Source organism: Schistocerca piceifrons, unplaced genomic scaffold (assembly GCF_021461385.2).
Source record: "Schistocerca piceifrons isolate TAMUIC-IGC-003096 unplaced genomic scaffold, iqSchPice1.1 HiC_scaffold_936, whole genome shotgun sequence".
In the NCBI taxonomy this organism is placed as follows: Eukaryota; Metazoa; Arthropoda; class Insecta; order Orthoptera; family Acrididae; genus Schistocerca; species Schistocerca piceifrons.
Genome location: NW_025729208.1, coordinates 5,659,178 through 5,664,177, shown reverse-complemented (window position 1 = coordinate 5,664,177; position 5,000 = coordinate 5,659,178). Strand labels below are relative to the sequence as shown.

Sequence of the window (5,000 nt, the reverse complement as noted above, 5' to 3'; positions counted from 1 at the left end):
GCATCACAGACCTGTTATTGCTCAATCTCGTGCGGCTAGAAGCCGCCTGTCCCTCTAAGAAGAAAAGTAATCGCTGACAGCACGAAGGATGTCACGCGACTAGTTAGCAGGCTAGAGTCTCGTTCGTTATCGGAATTAACCAGACAAATCGCTCCACCAACTAAGAACGGCCATGCACCACCACCCACCGAATCAAGAAAGAGCTATCAATCTGTCAATCCTTCCGGTGTCCGGGCCTGGTGAGGTTTCCCGTGTTGAGTCAAATTAAGCCGCAGGCTCCACTCCTGGTGGTGCCCTTCCGTCAATTCCTTTAAGTTTCAGCTTTGCAACCATACTTCCCCCGGAACCCAAAAGCTTTGGTTTCCCGGAGGCTGCCCGCCGAGTCATCGGAGGAACTGCGGCGGATCGCTGGCTGGCATCGTTTATGGTTAGAACTAGGGCGGTATCTGATCGCCTTCGAACCTCTAACTTTCGTTCTTGATTAATGAAAACATACTTGGCAAATGCTTTCGCTTCTGTTCGTCTTGCGACGATCCAAGAATTTCACCTCTAACGTCGCAATACGAATGCCCCCGCCTGTCCCTATTAATCATTACCTCGGGTTCCGAAAACCAACAAAATAGAACCGAGGTCCTATTCCATTATTCCATGCACACAGTATTCAGGCGGGCTTGCCTGCTTTAAGCACTCTAATTTGTTCAAAGTAAACGTGCCGGCCCACCGAGACACTCAATAAAGAGCACCCTGGTAGGATTTCAACGGGGTCCGCCTCGGGACGCACGAGCACGCACGAGGCGGTCGCACGCCTTCGGCTCGCCCCACCGGCAGGACGTCCCACGATACATGCCAGTTAAACACCGACGGGCGGTGAACCAACAGCGTGGGACACAAATCCAACTACGAGCTTTTTAACCGCAACAACTTTAATATACGCTATTGGAGCTGGAATTACCGCGGCTGCTGGCACCAGACTTGCCCTCCAATAGATACTCGTTAAAGGATTTAAAGTGTACTCATTCCGATTACGGGGCCTCGGATGAGTCCCGTATCGTTATTTTTCGTCACTACCTCCCCGTGCCGGGAGTGGGTAATTTGCGCGCCTGCTGCCTTCCTTGGATGTGGTAGCCGTTTCTCAGGCTCCCTCTCCGGAATCGAACCCTGATTCCCCGTTACCCGTTACAACCATGGTAGGCGCAGAACCTACCATCGACAGTTGATAAGGCAGACATTTGAAAGATGCGTCGCCGGTACGAGGACCGTGCGATCAGCCCAAAGTTATTCAGAGTCACCAAGGCAAACGGACCGGACGAGCCGACCGATTGGTTTTGATCTAATAAAAGCGTCCCTTCCATCTCTGGTCGGGACTCTGTTTGCATGTATTAGCTCTAGAATTACCACAGTTATCCAAGTAACGTGGGTACGATCTAAGGAACCATAACTGATTTAATGAGCCATTCGCGGTTTCACCTTAATGCGGCTTGTACTGAGACATGCATGGCTTAATCTTTGAGACAAGCATATGACTACTGGCAGGATCAACCAGGGAGCTGCGTCAACTAGAGCTGAGCAGCCGGCCGCCCGGGAGTGTGTCCCGGGGGCCCGCGCGAACACGCAAGCGTCCGCTCAATCATTCTGCAAACAGGAGGAGGCTGAGCTCCCCTGCACAATACACCTCGAAACCCTCTCAGGTCCCGGCGGCGCGCAGCGCCGTCCCAAGTACTTGGTCGGGTTCGAGAGAGGCGCAATCGCCCGGAGTTAGGCGAGTAGACGCTTTCGGTGCGACCACCCGTGCTCCCAACTGAGCTTGCCGCTGCCGACAGAGGCCCGGGAGCGTGCTGTCGTGGCATTGCCGGCGGGAGACAACACGCGCCACCTACGGTGACCGGCAGCTCCAACGCCAGCGCCACAGAAGGACAAAAGCCCCACTTGGGTGCCGAAGCGAACTCTCCCAGCACAGCGCACGCGCCAACACATCCGCACAGCTGCGATACAAACCACCAGCGAGAACCGCTGGGGCGACCGAGCAGCAGACGGCGTCGCGGCGCCGAGCGCCGGGCGGCGGCGCATCCTCAACGCACACAGTCCTCAATCGGACCAGCACACTGAAGATGTCCACCGCGCTTCGCACCGGGCCCGCGAGGACCTACTTTGGCCGCACGGCGCCGCGCGCAGGGTGCGCCGGCGCGCAGCTGCGACGCCTGCCGCGTCCGTCGGCCGGCGCGCCTGCCACTGGCCGCCCCCACCAGCCGGCTGTAGCGCGTGCGCCCACGCACCGCGCGGCCAGCACGCCGGGAGGCGCCCCCTCACCGGCCGGGGACGGTCCCACCCAGCCACCGCCGCGTATCGCTTCACACCCAGATGCCGTTCAGTTTCGTCGGCATGGTGGGTATCGCTGGAACAACCGGTTCGTACCTCAACCTATCGTCGCCATCACCGATTCACCCCTAGCGAGAACAACCGCACCACAACAGGTTACCATTTGTTCATTTGCGTAACTTCACCAGAAAACGCAGGCGTCCATCGCCATTTGCAACTTCAACGATTATTGCATGCCTGTGTCAGGTGTCACGCCACACTACGTCTGCCCACATACACGCAACAAAATGTGCACGCCTAGACAATACGTGGAAGGTGGCCCCCGTACGTATGCGATGTCCATTGCTCGAACGACTGTCAACCGGCCTCTGTAGCATGTCGCAGATATGGAACGCGGTGCACCATGCCATCACGGTGTGTGAGGAGAGACGACTAGGTCCGAATACATCAACAGACAGCTCATGCTGATCGCCATCCACGGCGTCCGTTCCTCCCACACGTCTCTATGGCGTACCACACTGCAATCCAGCTCTCATAGGGAGACGACACGTAGCTGCGTGCACAATATTTGCACTGTATGGTCCGCCGTTTTTGGGCGCAGTCGTTGTACGGTCACACATGTGCCACGATGTATCATTCGGTACATAAGGACGAATGTGCAGTACAGATTGTGGTTTACGCGTACGACATTAGCGGACGGTTGACACAGGCCGCACCACAACGTAGCCTGAGTACGTCGCATGCGAAGGGCATTGAACATGCAAACTTCTCACCAACCAGCTTGCGAAGGCAGGGGGGCAAGGTGGGGACGTGGGGAGGGGCGGCATGTACGTCCTGCTGCCATCCACATTACAGTGTACAGCAGGAGCATGTGGAAAGTCAGCAAGACTTGCAAGGTGTTTAACATGAAGCGATACACAGGGGAGCGGGCAGTGCGAGTAGCGAACTATATTGCGAGGGTTGCGGGTGGGCAACACTACACTAATTGAACGAGTCGTATAACAATTACAGAGCAGGTTTAGGCGACAACATGGGTTACGTTAGGGGACAACGTGGGTTACGTTAGGGGACAACGTGGGTTACTTTAGGGGACAACGTGGGTTAGGTTAAGGCACAACGTGGGTTAGGTTAAGGCACAACGTGGGTTAGGTTAAGGCACAACGTGGGTTAGGTTAAGGCACAACGTGGGTTAGGTTAAGGCACAACGTGGGTTAGGTTAAGGCACAACGTGGGTTAGGTTAAGGCACAACATGGGTTAGGTTAAGGCACAACATGGGTTAGGTTAAGGCACAACATGGGTTAGGTTAAGGCACAACATGGGTTAGGTTAAGGCACAACGTGGGTTAGGTTAAGGCACAACGTGGGTTAGGTTAAGGCACAACGTGGGTTAGGTTAAGGCACAACATGGGTTAGGTTAAGGCACAACATGGGTTAGGTTAAGGCACAACATGGGTTAGGTTAAGGCACAACATGGGTTAGGTTAAGGCACAACATGGGTTAGGTTAAGGCACAACATGGGTTAGGTTAAGGCACAACATGGGTTAGGTTAAGGCACAACATGGGTTAGGTTAAGGCACAACGTGGGTTAGGTTAAGGCACAACGTGGGTTAGGTTAAGGCACAACATGGGTTAGGTTAAGGCACAACATGGGTTAGGTTAAGGCACAACATGGGTTAGGTTAAGGTACAACATAGGTTAGGTTAGGTTAGGTTAGGTTACACGTTGTTGTAAGGAAAGGTGTAGGGGGGGGGGGGCGGGGGCGGCAGGTTCGTTGATAGTGATTATAGTAAGTGAATGCTTGTGACATGATCAGATTTGTCACGTCAGGATGCACCTTTGGCTTATTAGAGGCGGCGCTCCAATTCTATGCTTGTGTGAGACCTGTGTCTTTGACTCATGTCATTGTTTGTGCGCTGTGACAGGAGGTACTATTGTGATGTTGGGTGCACCGTTGTATAGGACATGTGTGGGTGTTGGTGCCTGGTCTGCGCAATGGTGGATGTCGAAAGGCTGGGATATTGTATTTTCCGCATGGACCTCCTGGTCTGGTTGTGATAGTGTGGATTGTGTAATGTGGCGGAGAAGATGCACTGGATGTTGTTCCATGCTGGTGCTTACATATTGTATGTGCGCCTGTTAGAAGCAGAGAGTGGTGCGTGATCAGAGTGTCTGGCTGACGTGTGGTTCCCATTGTGGGCAGACTCTTTCAGCATGTATACGGACAGTTGTGTATATTTGCTGTAGTTTGATGGCTCTGCATTGATTACTAATCAGCGCCGTGTGTACGGGTAATCTGGTTCCAGTCCAAAATGTTCCATCTGTGTACATTAGTGACAAAGACTCCCCCCATGCAGTGGGGCTCGGTCTGTTATAGCTCTTCCGCGTAATATATTTGCCCCACGTTTTTGCGACTGCGAGTGCGAGTGCAACGCGCATGGGGACCGACATGCTGATGGCTCGGTATCGGACGCCGTACAGTGAGCAACGCGATCGCGTCTCTCGCTCGTAAGTGGTACAGGTCGCGGCTCATGTATAGGGACAGCGGGAATGTCGCATATTGGAAATAACTCTTCATGAAACGCAAGTTATAGGGGTGGATTGCACTTTACGAGTGCGGGAAACTTCCGCCGTTCATCCGCTGGAGGTGCGCGTGTGGCGGTTGGGGTGGTGCACGAACGGGTGCG

General features: G+C 54.2%; 1 non-coding gene across 1 annotated transcript in view; it reads right to left on the bottom strand.

The window, feature by feature from the left end:
- The window catches only part of LOC124772144, a 1,909-nt gene extending 363 nt beyond the window's left edge, over window positions 1–1,546 (bottom strand). The window contains exon 1 of the ribosomal RNA XR_007013816.1: window positions 1–1,546. This exon is cut by the window's left edge and continues 363 nt beyond it. This is a non-coding gene — a ribosomal RNA (small subunit ribosomal RNA).
- Window positions 1,547–5,000: the final 3,454 nt, after the last annotated feature.